The sequence below is a fragment of the Bombus pyrosoma genome, linkage group LG9 (genome assembly GCF_014825855.1).
Source record: "Bombus pyrosoma isolate SC7728 linkage group LG9, ASM1482585v1, whole genome shotgun sequence".
NCBI lineage: Eukaryota > Metazoa > Arthropoda > Insecta > Hymenoptera > Apidae > Bombus > Bombus pyrosoma.
Window position 1 is genome coordinate 6,280,763 of NC_057778.1, and position 19,348 is coordinate 6,300,110.

The window sequence follows — 19,348 nt, forward strand, 5'->3', positions numbered from 1 at the left end:
GTAATACAATAACAGTACGCTAGAAGTGTACATTAACCACGTGGACAGTGTATAGCTACCCCATAAGCGTAAAATAATTACCATACTTTCATTTCATATGTGATAATATTATTCGTATAATAATATTTGTATTAATATATAATTTAATAATATCATTTCTTTTTGTATTTTACTTATCGCGATCAAACTGAGAATGTTTATGCAAATTCGTACTTTTGCAGGTATAATTAAAAAGATGGAACTTTATATGTAGTAAATTGTTTTATCTACTAAACGTTATAAAGAATACCGTACCCTGGATGTTTTATGTATTTTTTGCGTATTATGCACTATGTAAGTTTTTGCTTTAAATTTTCTATAAACTTCGCAGCCTAGTTGATATATATCGTGAATGACTAAAAAATTTGTAAAGTATTATTTTCCTTGAGCTATTAAGTTTGTAAATATAAATCATACATATTGTTATAAATATCGATTTACTTTCACGGTAAGACTTTCTCTTTAATTAAACAAAACATACAGCTTTCGAATGCGATGACATTTCTCGGACAGTTTTAATGATCGAAGGATATTCTTCCTATTGTCTTTAATAAAATGACATGCTACTTGCGATATTTAAACAGCTATTGCCATCGAATTTGTCGAAATAATTTCATTCAATTGAAATATTATAGTTAACTCACTGTGACGAGAAACTGAGTTATCCAAAAATGATAAATAACATATTCTTGATTAAAAGCGTTATCGAACATTCATATCACGTTTATACAATTTCTACGTATTACTTCCACTTCCTGGTTTTTAATAATGGAATCAAAAATAACACGAAATATACGGTTGAATAATAAATCGGGCACGTACGTTTCGTAGTAGGAGGAACGTTTTCCTCGAAAAGGAACTTAAAAAGATAGCGAATGGCTTCGTAAACAGTTTGCTATCTGTTATCGGAAAGAAGATGAAACCTGTGAATCGCGAGTGGAAAATAAATTCCAAAGGAACGACCCGTCCGCTGCGAAATTATAAAAATAACTGAAGACCTTTAAAAACGACAGGAAGCGAATTAGGAGAAATGAAAGGACCAAATGTGACGGTTATTCATCGCGAGTAATCTCGTTAGAGGCATTACAAAGTGAACTGTGGATTTCATTTTCACGAATATTATTTCTGTCGAGGAATCAACTCACATTCTCGTGACGAACAGCCTACGGTGTGCATCTGGTGAAAAAGAAAATTAGTCTTTTATGAGACTTATAATCTCATTTCGTTGCAAATAATCGCGTTTTATAACAGAGTTATATAGAGTATATAGAGTAATAGAGTTTCGCTACAGATATTACTAATCATTGTCGGGGTAGAGAGAAATTTCGAGAAGAGGAAAGTGCTTGTAGAATTTAGTTTGATAGATTCAGATTCATTCACACTTTTAATACTTTTATTACTATGGAGCTGACGAGAAAATGCTTTTATTACACGGGGTATATAGTTCGAACTGTAAGTATTTCTCTGGATAATAACAAACGAATATCGGTAGATTTAAAATCATTAGCGAGATAATGAAAATATAGAGATATTATCGTAAGATACAAGAATAGAAGAAGGTCGAAGTAAATGATTAAATTAAACGACTGGAAATAAAGGATACTCGAATAAATAAATTGATACAACCAGATAAATGGAAGACAGCAAAGTACGAAGAATAAGGAGAAAAAAGATGGAGAACTTTAATCTCTGTTCTACGAGAGACTACTATAAAATTCTCAGTCCAGAGAAAATCAAATTCTACATTGTCTACCAATCCACATATGTCGCTCATCCCATCTAATTAAGAATAACTTCATTAGGTATACGTTAGGTTTGGCGAAGCCATCCTAAAATTAATAAACACTTGCGAGCTTCGTGCGAAAGCGTTTACCCGAGCTTAGATTAAACTCAAACCACTTTACCTTCATTTAATAAAGAAGCAAGACCTCCTTGAAAAGAACCAATTTTTTCCTTCAAAATAAACATCGAAGAGTTTTCATCAAAATACAACAAAAAGAAAAAAGAAAAAATTGAAAAAGAACTATTAAACATGTGCAACCACTCGTTCACCCAACTAACTCTAAAACCAAAGCCCGGCTTCATCACAGAATGAAGGAACCGTATCCATTGGGACAAGTTTATTCGTGGTAACATGGCGTACGTCGCGTTGTTTCGTTTAATTGGCGGAAGAACCAGAAAGAAAAAAAAGCACGCAACGCGGTGAAAAAAAATCGTCGAAACGAACAATACGTAATAAACAGTAAAACGAGAGTTTCGTTATTACAGACGTGCCCCCGTCGGCCTTCGACAGTTTTTCCACTTTGAATCGATTTGAATTGGAAGGTTTTTACCAGTTGCCTGTTCCACGTTCTCGCGGATCCTCGTACCGAGTTCTGATTTTAAAGATTCACGCGCCACCAGATGGAAAATACAGGATTTTTGTCCGTGTCGAAGGTGTGTCTGTTGATCGACTCCGTCAACTTTCTTCATTCATTCAATATCTTGTTTAGGATTTCTTCGTGACACTACGTGAAATGGAGTTTGGTTTCACGAAATGGAATTTCTATTTGAACTTGATTTACGTGGAATTTTTGGGCGGATAAAGGTGATTTCAGTAAAGTAATTTTATAAAGTAGCAGAATTTTTATCGATTGTTCTGTCCTGCCAGAAAATTAATTGGTTAAAAACCTAGCGATTTCTCAATTTTATTAACCACAAGTATTGTTGCTTGGAAGACGGCGCAGGAAAACTCTATACATAAAGAAATATAAAGAGCGACGACGCTATAAACATTATTCTTTAAAATTCACATTGGGATTTACGATTATTTAGACAACCTTATTTCAGCAAATAAACTCATGGAAGTGAGTTACAGATTTGTCGAGGAACCGAACGCTGATTACATATTTATCAACGCCGACTATATTTCTAGACACTGAAATTGAAGGATCCACAAAGATGAAGTGGATCAGTTTTTCTGAGTGGCTTAGATATACGCAACATTTCGAGCAATTTTCTTCTACAACGATCCACCATTACACTTCATTCTCGTAATAGTTGTCTTCAAAATTTCAAGGTAACGATCGTGACATATCTATCCAAGGATTTTTGTTTCACAAAACCTCCTATCTTCGTCAACCACCGGCAAATCCATCGAATAAGGAACAAAGAAGGGAAGAATTACTAAAAAGTGATGGAAGCTCCTCCAGAGCTTAGTGTTTTTTCCATCGAACGCTTCAGACCCTTGTTCTGCTCGTAGCTCGCATCGCTCGAGAAACATTTACCCCGAGTCTGTTTGGACGGTCGACGAGACACAAGGTCTCAAGCCTTGAAGAAGAACGCTTGACACGAATACGGGAAATGAGATGGAAATATGATTTGTAGCTGTCGCCTTGCGGGGCTTATTAGAAGCAAACAGAGAGAAACATTCGACCGACATCCTCTTCAATTACGTCGTTTCGACTCGGCAAAGAGAAATCACATTAATGTTCGGCAAACAACTGGTCCGTGGACGCGAGTCTTTCAGTCGAATGGTTTGCCAGCCTTTGATATGCTAATTTCCTCGAGATTCTTCTATCCTGGCCGAAGAGCCAACGTCTTTTTCCTTCGTTGCTATATTTTCTTTCTGGTGATAAGTCTGTCCTTATTTAAATCTGATTATAGATGGACTTATACTACTTGGACGATGATTGAATTAGTTCGAGTATTTGGTTGACCGAAGAGATGATTTCCGTGAGGTTTCTAAGGTCAGATTTTGCTTGTGTTGTTTGTTCGATTGTGACTTCAAGTGCGCGTTACGTAGAAATCATGGTGATTTCTGTAATGCTCGACTTATACTACTTGAATGATAATTGGACTACTCGTACTACTTGCTTGTAATGTAAACTACTTGGAAAAAATTGCAAGCTACTGGAGTAATGTTTCTGTGACTTCTTTGAAATCTGATTTATTTGCGTTCTCCGTACAATCGTGATTGGAAGTGTGTACTAATTAAAAATTGCAGAAATTGTCATAATGCTTGACTTGTACCACTTGAGTGATAATCGACTACTTGGTTGAATGGAGTGATATTTCTGCGACTTCACTGAAATCAAATTTATCTGCATTCTTCGTACAATCACGGTTTCAAGTGTGTACTACTTCGATATTACAGATGTGATCATAATGCTTGACTTATACTACTTGGATGGTAATTGGGTTACTTGTATTATTTCATTCAATATAGAGCGACAGTTTGTCTGACACTTTAGCGTAGATTTATTTTGTCTGTTTCATCGATCATAGTTTGAGATGTGTATTGTTTAAAAATAGTGAAAATTTCCACGGTAATGTGACAATTAAAAATGTGTAACCTAATTTGTATTTTAGTCACGTGAAAGTTTTTTCTTGGAAGGGAAGACATCAATTGTTTTAACTAAAATGTAATTAGTCTGCGATATAATATTCTTTGTTACTCGTGTTTATTTCTCGCCAATCTAACGATTCGTTCATTCCATCGCTGTTGACTTCCTCATTTTTGTTATCAAAAAATTTTTCCAGTGTCTCTAAAATCCGATTTAGAATAACGAACGTTTTCCCTATCATAAAGTTTCATAAGGATTTAAACGAATTACCAGTCTGCCCAAGAAAAATCGTGAAAAGTATCTCGACACGAAATATACAAGCACGAATTTCATAATTTATATAAGTACAAGTTTTCATTATACTTATGTGTGTAATAAAACTTTTCGTTGGTGCGCCAGTACGACGAAGTTATAGTAAGGTTACGTGTTTGATAAATCTTCCATTTCGACTACTTGTACGCCGTACGAAGTCGTGGTTATGCTACTTGCGGTATTAAATTTTCACTTAGTCTTCTTGCATGGACGAAGTCGTGGTTGTTCTACTTGCATCATTGAACCGTCTCCTGCACTATTCGTCTGACAAAAGTCATAGATGCGTCACTAAAAGAAAATCATTGTGTCTCTTTTATTAATAAAAATTCCTGGAGAGAAAGAGAGAGGGAGAGAGGGAGAGAGAGATAGAAAATACGTTCTACTACTCGTGACACGACAATCGTGATTGTACTACATAGACTGTTAAACCTGCAGTTAGACTTTTTGTACCGCTGAAGTTGTGGTACTGTCAGCTGTACTACTTGTCTGACGAGTGTTACGAATATACCACTGTGAAAAAGTCATTACTACGTTTCTCTTATTAACTAGAACATTTTTCTAAAAAATTCTTAAGCATTTACAATGAGCATTTCATTTGTCATATTTCGTATTAGAAATTTTCAGATTTATTATTTTTGCGACGATCGTGATTGTACTACTGTTTCGTACGGTTATACTACTCGTCTGAGGAATATACGAATATATATACGCAATATAAATTGTAAAATTTTTTGTACGTACTTCATTCACGAATCAACAATTTTAAAAAGTTATCGAAAAACTTGGAAATGGAAAAGATACTCGTTAACCATCTGCACCTGCTTAATTGATACCAACAAAAAGCATTAACGTGATTACAAAAAGGCAACGCCAATTTCACCGTTTGCGGAGAATTTTCTATTTTTACCATTTATACCTTCCACTTCCCCTCCAATCTTTTTCCTCCTCCGAGCTTTTCCTATTTCTTTCTACACATTAATCATCCTACTTTTACTATAGAGTGTTCACCTGCTTGTTCAGATTAACATAATTACTTGTCTGTCTTTTGCTACCCTTTTTCACCGTCGGTAGATTTCTAAACAAATAATTAAATTTCATAATTTGTCCAGTCCATATGAACGTAATAAATATCGTTTCCGATTGGTATACTGAAATAATCGATTGTTCAGTTAAGATATATATATTTAACATATATATTATAATAGCCAGTCATTCAGTTCCTACGAACCTAACCAAAACCTAACCAATCTACAATAAAGGCAACGAGTTAAACAATAAGGACAACTTATCAATTCAAGCAAAGAAAAAAAGAAATAAAATAAGATATCAGAATAAAAGGCTAGATAAAATAATAAAAAATATATAATAAAATAATATATAATAATAAAAAAAATAAAAGGTTAAATAAAGGGTAAGAGGGCTATTTAATAGCGTTGAGTAGCCCTCAATTGAGCTCGCTAATGAAATTGACTGCCTCCGAAATACCGAACAGCGAAAGCTGCGAGCACCATTACCCTCCATATTCAATACACATACCTATATACTTGATCCCATGGAACACCGTGATATGCTTTCCAAGTAGAGGATAAACTGGCACTCGAAACTTTTTCCCTCGATCCGGAGGTAATCATTGCTCGTGTTTCTCGACGACTCGTCAGGCGGACGCGATAACAGCGACGAAACGGCGAGATCAGAGCGTGAGCATCGAGTCTACGGGTAGGTAGGCCTGTCTTTAGAACATCGAGGCAGCGCGTGCCACGGTTGCAGTGGCAAGAGACGTTAGAAGGAGATAAGAGAAGAAAGAGAGAATACAGAGAGGCAGAGAAAGAGGGAGAGACAATGGAATAGAAGGGAGAATGCCAGGGAGGCTTTTTCCGCGAGCTTCAAGTGGGCTGCAGTTAAAAATCCGCAGCAAATTAGCAGGGCGAGGAGGGAAAGCTGGCTATTGTTAATTTTGCCAGAGGCTGTAGGAAGTCGGTAACCGGTCGGACGATAAAGGGACAAAGGGCGCGGAGGGCTGCGGAGGGATGCGTTTCGCGGTGAATGGAGGGTTGAACGAAAATCGACCGGCGAAAGGAACCGTGTAAACCGAGGAAAAATTAGGGAGCGTCGGATGGTGGGAAAGCGAAGAACAAATACATGCTCGAGAGATCGCTACGGGGATGAGTGAATGGATGGAAACGACAAACGGGGTGAAATGAATAGGGAGAATAGCGAAAATGGCAAAGTCTTTCTCTATCGTTCATGTTTCCTTTGTATCTTTTTGGTAAACTTTGTTCTTGTTATCGGTTAAAGAAATGCGGCTACTCAGTGCGATTTACTTATATTTTCAAGGTGTTTCAAGGTTGTTGGAAAGGATTGAAAAAGGATTTACATCGAGTTTTGGAGTTTTTAGTGGTTTTAGAAGTTGTTGAGTGGTGTTTAGTTCATTTTGTTTTTGTTTTATAATAAGAGGAATGAGATAATTTTAATATTAGTTAGTTTTGTTTTATTTAATAATTGTAAGATGTTTAGAGTAATAGAGGACATAAGGTGATTTTAATGAAGGAATAACATTGATTTTTGATCTTTTTGTATATAAATTTCTATGTACAAATATTTGGAAATAATGTAACATGATACGTAACGTTATTTCTGTGACGTTTTTATAATTAGAAAAATAATATATTCCGTTAAAAATCCTACGCGGATTCACATTCTACTCAAACGATGGAGTATTACGTATCTGTTCCAACGTCCGTTTATTGCTAACGAATCTTGCACGGTTTTTATTATCAAGATTAAACAACACGACGCTACGAGCTTCGTGGTTCGTTTGCCGTGCAACCGCAAACTGCCGGCGCAAACACATTGACCGCTATAGTGTTTATCCGTGTGCTCGGAGTTTAGTTAAGTCCAGCTGACTTAAATGTTCGACAAATACGAATGACAAACGTATGCACAGCGAATATTCGACGAAAAATTCGAAAGAACGATTCTTCGAAATTTTGAATAATTTTTACTTCCTCTAGTAATTACTGTGAAAAATGCCGGTTGTTTTATTTTCCTTATGTAACAAATTATTGTAAAAGAAGGATTATTAAATATTTAATAGGGAATATATCTCTTTTATATCTTAAAAAATTTTTTAATCTATAGAAATTTACTGAAAAATCTGGGGGAGATTTTTCGAAATTTTACCAAAAAGAATCCTTCGTGATGTACAACAATAAAAATACGTTTCTTCAAATATCAGAGGAAATTCTACGAGAGTAGAAACGATTATAAATTTAAGAGGAATGATTCTTTCTTTAACTACAGTGAAGTTTCCTAATTCCAGAGAAAACTCTCGAAAGCGTAACAACAAAGAATTCCTCAAAGCTCCAGCAAGGAACCACGCTCCTTTTTTTCACAATCCAGCTTTCTAAGTTTATTAGAGAGCCTCTTTACTTTCTTAAATCCGCATAAAAGTCCATCACAGAGTCCAGACAAAATCATGCAAATGTTAAGAAAAGGAGAATTCTTAAACATCCAGAGAGATCCAAAGATTCTTTTTGCAAAGTCTAATACGATTCTCTAAGCTCGGAGCAAAGTTCGTTAAAGAGCGGAGAAGAAATTCTCGAAAGTCGAGCACAATAGAATTCCTGAAGATTCATTCTTTAAGCTGAAGAGAGTTCTTTTTCTTTCTTAAATGTCTCGTCACGCAAGATACAGAATGATCCAAAACTGAGGTCATGTTTTTAAATGTGCTTCTAAAACGAACTTTTATTAAACGAAATTTTACAAAAGTTAAAATGATTGAAAATAAAAGTTGGAGAAGTCAGAGGTAACAGAAATTGAAATGAAAATATCTTTTTAATTTATTGTTTCCAGAGTTAAAAGTTAGAAGTTATTTTCAGACATAGGTATCTTACTATATTTTTACAATATTCTTGTTACATCACATCTTAATTAGCGCAATCAATACAGAATCGATTAATCGCAATTTTAACTCCTCTTTCGCGTCAAATTATTCGAATTCAGTTACGAAGAAGATTCGACTTCCTCTTATTCTGCGCAACGAAAAATCATATGAAGAAATCATACATCGTCCATGTATATGTCATTAAAAATATCGGAAAAGCCGTGGCTGGCTAACTAATAATCCCTTAAGATGAAATAAAGTAGAAAAATGAAAATAAACTGTTATTACTTTGGAAAAAGACCACGTATATAATTCTAAACAAATTTGAATCATAATTTAAAATTAAATTAATAAAATAATCGTTCTAATTTGATGTTGAAAATGTGTCGTAGCCCCATCCTTTCATCATTTCATAGATAACAGAGTGCAAATTTTTATCTAACATTCAAGAATTTGTTCACTCGTAATAGCGTGAAAGGAGCTCGATTTACAGAACGATAGTAACACAAATAATCATAAACTTTTTAGTACGTGAGTTTTGGAAGAACGTGCAACGTCAAAGGCTCGTACGAAATCTCTTTATATGCTTCACGGTGTCTAGAATCGATGATGAGACCGGATGGTATTATCGAAGTCTTCGCTGCAACGTGACTCGCTATTCTACCATGTGTGCCTCCAGATTTACGTGAGTCGAGTTTCGGATAGATTCGGTATCATTTCGCCAATTTCCACTGAACAGACACGAAAACTTTGTCCCTGTGTCTACACACAGTTACAAGATTGTTTGGGGTATTGTTAAATCAGTGAAATGTTTTCTTTCAAGCCAAACATTGTTGCTGATAACTGAGTGAGTCTAGCGAGATTCTGATTCGACGTGTTCGTTTATTATGATTGGTTGCATAGTGTGAATTTGAAATATTATTTTATATATCGAAAGGTATAACTTGTGACGAAAGATAAAAGAAAAATAAATGGGCAGAATTTGTAAGAGGAAAAGGAATTACAATAAATTGTGGCAAAGAGGAACGAAGAAGTTGGACGAAAGAAAGATCAGAAATCGATACAGGAACTACGAAATTACATAAATTACTATGATTCAGTAGATACTAATCTATAGTTCGAATTTTTTGTTCTCTTGTATATACTTATAGTAAACTATGCAAGCAATTGATGCGATTATAAATGAAAGAAGAACGAATTTGCGATAAATTAAATGGAAGTACAAAAGATATGAGACAATTTGAACGGAAGAATGAATAAAATTGCTGCAACTATAAATGATGAAAGACAAAAATGGAATTGCGATAAAGGAAATAGGAAATGTGGAGCGATTTCAATAAAAGAAGGAGGAATCGTGGTAGATCGTGACAAAATAAGAACAGAAGCAAGGAATTGGAAAACTTTGGATGTACGAAGAATTTAGATAAAGGGAAGAAGGATTGCGATAAACCGAGGTAAAATAAAAAGCAGTGCAGAAAATGTGCAATAATTCTGATTAGATTTTGCCTTTAACTTTTAAGAATACCAATATCTTGGGGAATATTTGAAATAATTTAAACCAAATGTTGTGTACAAATGTTGTTGTGCATTGTCCACTTTCAATTTTCTCAAAAGCTTTCCTTTCTCTCCCCTCATTTCGTATTCTCAACTCCTTAAATGCAGCAATAATTCTTCATTAACTATTCCACGCATACATACTTCGTAACAGTTCATCTTTGCTCACTCTTATTCCTTCTTTTCCCATTCTTCTATCTTTCTTTTTCTTTTTTTTTAATTTAAATATTTCTTTCACTTGACATAATAATATTTACAAAAGATTTGAGGTAAACTCAGACGAAATGTTGTGTTCACATGATCTTTCTCAATTACACTAAACGCTCTTCTTTCACAGGTGCAACTTTATAGACCACGAGCTCATCATTCCCATATCAATCATTCTGAACCAAACATTTTTCACTCGCTCTGCGGGATCCTATCGCTGTACAATCGTGATCGGAATTCGGGTTTGCGTGTTTGCAGAAATAAGTGATTAGCATCGACTGTGGAGGATTTGAAATAATTAGAAAATATAGCGATCAGAATCTATGCATCTTTGCATGCTTCTTTCAGCATTAATTATAGCAACTCTTCGCGATGGATTTCAAATAGTTTAAAATAATTCTGACTGCAATTTGTATCGCATTTGTGCTTCTAGAAGCGGGTATTAAAATTCTTTGCGAAAAGCTTAAGATGATCTGGTAGAATTGCGAATAGAATAAATGTAAAGGCTCTTTGTTAGTAGGGAAATTTGACAACATTTTTATTCCAATTTTTCATTTCTTCCTTCGCAATTTTAATATTTCTTTTTCCATTCTTCGCAATACCAGAATCGAAGAACATCTTTTGATAGTTTAATTACCTTTTTCTGTTCCCTCTATCCAAAAGTAATTGCGTTCGTTTTATACTACTTCCGGATATATTTTATAATATTCCATTGGCATAGCGAATGCTAAGGAACGTTTCTACAGATTAGATTTGAAAAGAACGGTGCAGAAGTGAAGGAAATTATACCGAGAAACGGTTGCTCGTTTCGCATTCATACGTATTTTAAAATTCATGCACACCAAGCTAGGCGAAAAAAGAGAGCTTAATATTGACATAAATCCAAACGCAGTAACGAATATCAAATAGCTGTTATGCCGTGTAAAATATAAATACCAACTACTGGTTATATTTAAGTGAAAGATGCTATACGATAATCACATTTACTTAAAAAATGAAATTTTTCATATAGTCTGATAAACTAATAATATTCTATATATATATAATTTTAATAATTATTATAATAATATTATATATATAATTCTTCGTGTGACTAGTAACTAATAACACAACTGGAACCCGGAGAATCAGAAACATGTCATCCAACTACTATGAAAGTTTAAAGTCTAGAATGCTATAATAATAACGAGAACAATAACGTAGAATGTGGAACAATAGTATTATCCTGGTAAATGTAACGTAGAGGATAATAACCATAAAGAATATGTCAGAATTGATCCAGTCTTCGTCGTTGCAGAGATTAGTATTCCCTTGAAAATGTATCTTTTCCACAAAAATTCAACCTTCTCCTCTCTTTCGTTTGTCTCGAATTTTCCGATATAATTTCGGCTTCAAAACTCGAGCGAAAGCATTCCACTGCTTTGATCGTAACGCCACGACTCGAAACACAAAAATAGTACCGTATTTTAATTAATTGACTTTAACATGGAGCTCGTTCAAAGTTAACGGTCTGCCTGCCTTCCAATTCTTTTCACCGTTACACAACCGTACGAAGAAATCGAAGAAGTGTAACAAACTTTGAGTTGCGAGCCAACGAATGGCCAGAGGCCAGTGGTTCATGTACTTTGCCTTGCAACTGTCTAACTTATTCGTGGCTTGCGACCGCTCGTTCTCCACGTTAAACTTTATTATTTATTTTCCCTACGATCTTTTCAAACAGCTGGCGCCATTGTCGCTGCCAATATGTCGCTATTTTCTCAGCGCAATATCTTCCCAGTGATAAAGAATTAACTTTTTGAAAGTATCGTTGTTACATTGAAAGTTCTTGTACCGTTTCTTCCTTTTGTTAAATTCCAATTCTTATTGGGCAGCGTGTCCAGTTGGTCAAAAAGTGGTCAAAAACGATTCTCATTTTATAAGACTTATGCCGTTGTTGATCGCATTTCTGATAAGATGAAGTTGTGTCCTAGCAATATGTTCGAATACTTTCGATCATTCGAGTAAAGCAACAAAGATCAATTCAAAATCGATGAAAATAAAGTAACTTTTCTAAACGTCCTGTGAATTTATAATCGATTAATGTTCATTTAATATCGTTAACGTAACAATGAACTTTATGAAAATAAATCCTGATTTTATTATCTGTATGATTTACTTAACTTTTACTTGTACTACTGACATGATGGAAATCACGATTGTGCTAGGTAAACTTTTAATCGTACTACTTGTACGAGGATAGTCAGTGTTGATGCACTTGCATGATCAAGCTTTGGCCGTGCTACCTGTCTGATAAAGCGCGTGGCTGTACCACTTGACAAGTTTTAACAGTGTTACTTCTCTGACGTATATTGCCGGATCATGTTATCTACATGTACCACTTGCTGCTATCTATCTTCAACATACTAAGACCTAGATTATCCAAATTAATCATCAGACACGCTATTCGAATAACTTTATATTTCGTATAAGAGAAAATTATTTATTTTAAATTATTTGCACAATCTTAATATAAAATAGGAACAAAAGTTTGTTACTACAAATATAATAATTTACTTTGATAATCTTTTCTCGTTCACCAATTTTTTCTTATAGACGATCATCGCGAAATTTTTCATTAATCGTAGTTTCATTATATTTATTTGATCGTATTTTACAACATTAAATTGCAATTGCAATTCCGTTGTCAAATATTTATCGTATCATCTACGGAATTGCCAATTTCTATCATACTATTTCTAATCTTCTACTCTGACTATCGAAATTTAAAATTCGAAAATTACAAATCGGACCAAGGCAATAAAACTTAGCCAACCAAAGAACAGTTCGAATTTCCTGGTCGATGGCTCTGTCACGCTCAGCTAAACGAGCATATGCACGCGTGACTTTATAAATCGCTGCAAAGCAGAAGGCTTTGGAAGAATGAAGAGAGACCGCGAGAGAAAGAGTTGGGGTCACATACGACCCTTCCATTGGGAATCGCGTGATCTCTTTGAGCGACGCTCGTGTAATTTCTGTTCCGGGGAAAAAGATTCGTCGAAACGAGTATTCGACAACTAGATTTTCGATCTGCTTGCGATGTTAATGAAGGCACCAGCCGCTTGGCGAGAGCTTCGAATAAGGAGGTTGAAGATAAAAGCTGCGGAGCGATGGAAGGGGAAAGAAAGCAGCTTTCGTTGCTTTCGAATGGATCTTTCGTCTTCTGGCAGATTGTTTCTGCGATCGGAAATGTGGATGGAGGGTGTTTTGTCGAGGTTAAGATAATCACGCGAATGGTGGCGGTGCTTTGCATGGAAATACAAATGATGTTCGTGATGTTGGTATAATGATGGAGACAATGGCGAGGACATTTTTTGCCGATCGTTTATGTAAATGTAGATTTACGTAGATTTTTTACGTAGAGTGCATGTGTGCATCTACGTGTTGATCAATTTTAAACAATTTTAACAATCGATTTTAAGCGATTTTAATGATCAATTTTAAATAAGCTTAATCTTGATTTTTTCTTCATACACGAACATGATATAATTCATTTTGCAAGGGAAATGAGACATTGAAAATCAAGGAGTTTATAAATAAAGAAATGATCACGTCGAAGAGATTTTTAATTCGAATGTCTGCTAACGTGTCTTGCCTGGTGAATAGTTTAACAATTTTACTTTTTCATTCCTAATTCTTACGTTGTGATATTTTCATTTTATTTATGAAAGACAGACTACAAAATATTTGAATACGTGACAATATCATAGAATATTTTCGTGAATTACCTGCACAGGGAATAAAAATAAATTGGATGAGAATTAATTAAACAGATAAATCTAGAAGGGCGTAGCAGGGCACTCGTCGTGAAATAGAGAGTTTGTATCTAACGAAGATCCTGACGAACGTCCAGTGAAATTCGACGAGTCGTATTCACTAAGTGTGTGGATTAGTGAAATCCCGGGTGATCGCTGGAAAAATCCAGCGCAACTGGCAGCAAAGTGCTTGGTTACGTTCGACAGATGGTGAATTTCCTTTGACCAAGTAATTCGTACAAGAAAATCCGTGGAATTTTATTGGAAAAGTTAAGACAAGGGTTAATAGCTTCTCTCGATCCATTATTTCTTATCTGCCTTTTATTAGGTAGCTTTGCTCAATTTTCAATTAAATCATTTTTAACGATCTTAACTGCATATTAAAGCGAACAGCGTAGAATAATATCGAAAAAGATTAAAATCTCCAATACAGTAACATTTTTTTCCCTTTTCTTTTTCCACGTAAAATAAAATCCTAGATCGTTTTGTGACGGAATGTAGAGGCGGAAGAATTTTTATCTTTCATAGAAATTCTACAAAAATCTATAATCCATAAATTTTATATACTTTCTATCTACGAGTGACTTCATATTTTGGATACAAATTATACGCGTAAAAACAGGCATATTATATTCTATCGAAGAAAATTAAATTGATATTCCTTTAACAATTTAATTTAGCGAATAAAATATCTCTCTCTCTCTCTCTCTCTCTCTGTTTTAAACGTCTCTCATAATCAATCATTCTTCGTATTTTCAATAATCTACTACATGTTCCTAATTTTCTAGGGTTTTAAATTTCCAACTTGCGCAATTTGCGACCGTGTCCAAAAATCGAGTTCCAAGCATTTTGGTAAAGTTTAATTAAAACCTGTCAGTCAACCTGGTAATCCTTGTCCGATCATACCAAACCTTTTACACAACAGCATTTAATATCGATCGTCGGAAATGTTACAAAGTTTCCAAACAATTCTTTACGTTACACCGTACACCTTAATATGCATAATCGGGTAATTTTATTTAATTATTTATGCTCGGATTTTCTGTACTTGATATAGAACCAAGATGACGAATATTTTATGCATTAACAATTCAGCGCATGATTATAACATAGATTAAGAATTGTTATTCGAGAATTTTTATTTCATTATTCAGCAATCGCTTTTCTATCCTCTGCAAAAAGCCTAAATTGCTAATATTCTATGCTTCTATGCTTTCAGTAACTCAATACGTCAGATTTTCTTTCATTTTAGTATCAGAATCTACTTGTGTAACTCGACTGAATATCATTAGCGAAATTTTACGAAATACAAGTGAAACGACAGAAGCGTGTGGCAATTTCAATAAATCCTTGTATCTAACAAAAACGATTCTTCAAATTGACAGACAAGTCTTTATATCTATTTCTATATATCTAGAAGTCTATTAACCCTTAGAGTGCTATGGATGCATATATGCGTCTGGCGAAAGTCATCGGTGTGGACTAAGGACGCATATATGCGTCTGTCGAAAACCATCGGTCTGGACTAAGGACGTTTGTCAATTTTTCCGAGCACCTACGCAGAAGTAATACTATTACGTTTGTGTGAGATAAATATAACTGCATTTCAATGTTAATGCCGCGTTCGAAGAAACTGTCGTTTCTTTTTTTTTTTATTTTATTTAATACTTTGCATTCACAATTTGTCCAATTTGGACATTTGGTAGAATAATCGTGCCGGCACAACACAATTATCAAGAAGAAAATGTGTTGTTTGTGTGAAAAATAAGAGAAGGAACGACAGAAAATGCGATGTCGGATTATGTATCGATGATTGTTTCGAAATTTTTCATGCACAACTGAATTATTAACTTGTGTTATATTTACTAAATTTAGTTTTCTAGTTTATTGTTTTCTAGTTTACTACGCAAATTCTAGTTTATTGCAAATTTCAATGTTTATAATAAATAATTAATACTAAAAAATAACGCTCTTGAATCATTTAATCTCGTGCAAAAGAATTACTATAACTTATTACGATTTGCGCTTTGAATAGTCAATCAACAGAGTTCAGTATAGCGAAAAAGTATTCAGTCCACAGCGATCGTCAGCGCTGGCAGCATGCCGTCCGTACGGATGGCATAGGCTCCGAGTATTCAGCGCTCTAAGGGTTAATCCTATTTATCAATCTATCTGTAACTGATTTATTAATTTCGAGATTAACGTGAAAGTCTACGACTTACAATTTAGAACGTATCAATTCATTAACGTTATCGTTAATAAATTAATACGCAAAAAGATTCAGATAACCTTGCGTATAATCCATGTAGAGATAAAACAAGATAAATGGATAGGTGCCAACAAAATAGATAGAAACAATAGGCGAAGCAACGTATGAAATTGGATTACACGCGGATATTGGCGAGCTCGTCGAACAGTTGTTAGGTGGAAATGGCGAATGCTAAATCGCGACAAGAATAGCGGCAGGTATTAAGGTCGTCGTTCGTAGGAAAGCGTGTTTCACTTTTTCAGACGTCGTCCGTGAAAATGAGATTGCATTTCCGCGCAGTAAACGGCAATTGCCCACCAATGTTTCCACTTCTTTCTCCGTGAAGAAAGAGCCTACATAGAGAGAAAATTGTCCGGTTTTATGGTGACGTCGCGAGTCTCTTTCCCTCCTCCTACGTTCCTCTTACGCTTTCGTTTTTCACTTTTGTTTCCTGTCGTCTTGCCCTCCCTGTGTTCTATGCTTCCTTCTTTCACCTTTATCGTCTTCTATTTCATCCTGTCTTTTATCTTTCTCGTTCTTATTTATTTCCCCCTCCCTGTCGTTTCATCGCTCTCTTCTCTCTGCTCGCTGATTTCCGTATAAAATGCAACCGTCTATCTCATTACGGAAGTTAGCACTTTGCCACGCCGAAATCACGTGTTTTGCTGAGGACGCCACGGGAGTGTTTTTATTATTCAAAGCATATAATGGCAAAATAATAATAAATTGACGATGTAAGACGGCGTTCTTCCCCAATGGACCGTTTATCTTATTGGTGGTCACGGGTGACCACCGTGGCGCCTTGGTAACAGTTGATAGCGACATATTATAACGAGGCTTTGTTTATTTCAACAAACCATTAGCGTTCGTTATTTCGTCGTAAAACGTGAACAATATATTTTTGAAACGTGTAGAAGATATTGGTAAACAGTATTTTAGCTCGTTCTATATATAATAGTAAGGTATGTTCACACTTTTAACTTCAATTATATGATTATAAAGCAGCATTTACGATTATTTTCTAAGGTGTGTTTATAATAATATTCGTAGATTAGCCCTCAAAGATATGGATGCAAATATAGTGCGCCGTTAGATGCAAGATTTGTTCTCTTTTTTTTTTTTTTATTGATGTTCTAATAAAAATGTTTAATTATCCAACGGGGCACTTTTTATTTCGAAGTATCTTCTATTTATCGGTTATATTCAAAATGCCCTAACTGTCAATTTTCATTCAATTTTTACAATTGTAAGTTTCTCACAGGAGAAATCGTGGCTGGCCGTATATGACCAACGTGACAGTCAAAGTGTTAACACTTTGCGGACTGGAAACGTGAGTTCGTATCCTATGAAAATGTGAACTGCCGTTAAATAAAACAGCGAAGAAAACAATGGGTGCTATAAACGAAATATCGTGAAAGTGTATTTACATGCTCGAATAATACGATATCGTTATCAATGGATTGGAGTAATATTGACTGCTCGGAAATTTCGTTCGGATTTTTAAGGAATTCAACGAAGTAATACATTTTGTTTAGTATCTCTGTATCGAGCAAATTGTTTTCAAGCATAGCACACCGAAAAACATCACTGGAAGTATCTTTGAACGTGCTCGTTGATCTCTAATAAAATATTACACTCGTTAAATGCTGGCCGGAAAGTTCGTTCCGATTTTGAACTCCTTGGCCGACGTAAAAACTCGTATTGAAAAGTTTCTCACCGGAAAAACCTGCGGGAGAGGGAGAAGTTTTGCAAGGATGGAATATTCAAGTTGCGTGAAAAATAGAAAAAGGTTGTAGAACAAAATGGAGCCTATATAATTCAATAAATGTATATCGAATCGAAATATAAATCGAAACGAACTTTCCGAGCGACCGTTTGAACCTTTTCAATCGCTCCAAAAATACGTGCGAATTTAGGCTACGTGTTTATCGGAGCACACGGTCCTCAAAGTATTAAAGAGTCGCCTAAAAAACGGGAAATTTAATTACAGACATTTTACAATCACTTGTAGCGGCACATGAGTCAACGGAAGATTTTAATCGGGAGAGACTCATATTATTGTGATATCGTGGACGAAAGGCCTAAGAGATATCGGGTGAACCATAAACAATGTCGCGAAAGAGCCGAGGTGTCGACAGGCCCATCAATGTGTCGTCGGTCCTTCGATTGAATAGTTTCGTAGAAATGATCTGCGTCCATATTTTTCGTTCAGATTTAGCTTCGCTTAAAGAGACTAAGGTAACACGCTAAATAAAAATTGTTGGATGATGTTGAAAGATATTTTAAAACACAAAATACTAAAAGAATGTGGGTGCACTTAAACGACCCAGTATGCAAATGACGTCAGTAAAAGTAAGGTCGCGGGTGAAGGATTAACAATTAAAAAAAATTGCTGGTATTTCGTCCTTTGATTTGCAACTTGGTAGAAAACAAAAATTAAAAGTAATAGCTAGTCTGTAGTAACGTCTAATCACAGAATTTGTATCTAGTAATACTCAGGAATTAGTAATATTAGGAGTAAACAGATAAATAAAAAGTAAATTTTCTGGTGTTTACTCGAAATATAAAGGAATGCTCAAACGTCGGAAAATGTTTCACGATAGATAAATAAAACATGCTGGATATCTGGACTGTCCACTCGACCGTAAATCTAATCTACCTCCACACCAACGCCGACTGGAAGAATATCAAGATTACAAACATTTACGCCGTAAATTCAGCTTTAACAACTTTAACAAGTTGCCGACAGAACGTTTTACATTAGAGATGTTAATCCGCGGGCAAAATAAATCGGAAAATTTGGCGAATCGTACAAAGGCAACGTCGTTGGATGTTTTTATTTTTTCTAATTTAATATCACCCGTAATAAATCGTTGACCCGACGTTCAAAGCAACGTGGACGGAAATGCACCGCGAATGACGAATTAAATGCCTGGCCCGCTATTTTGTCGGGGCATTAAATCAGCTTTAGGGCGAAAAACAAATCGAA

The 19,348-nt window shown here is 35.1% G+C and overlaps 1 protein-coding gene across 1 annotated transcript in view; it reads right to left on the reverse strand.

The window, feature by feature from the left end:
- LOC122570499 (glycine-rich cell wall structural protein-like) overlaps positions 1-19,348 on the reverse strand; it is a 90,832-nt gene that overhangs the window by 36,368 nt on the left and 35,116 nt on the right. The gene's annotated exons all lie outside the window — the stretch shown is intronic.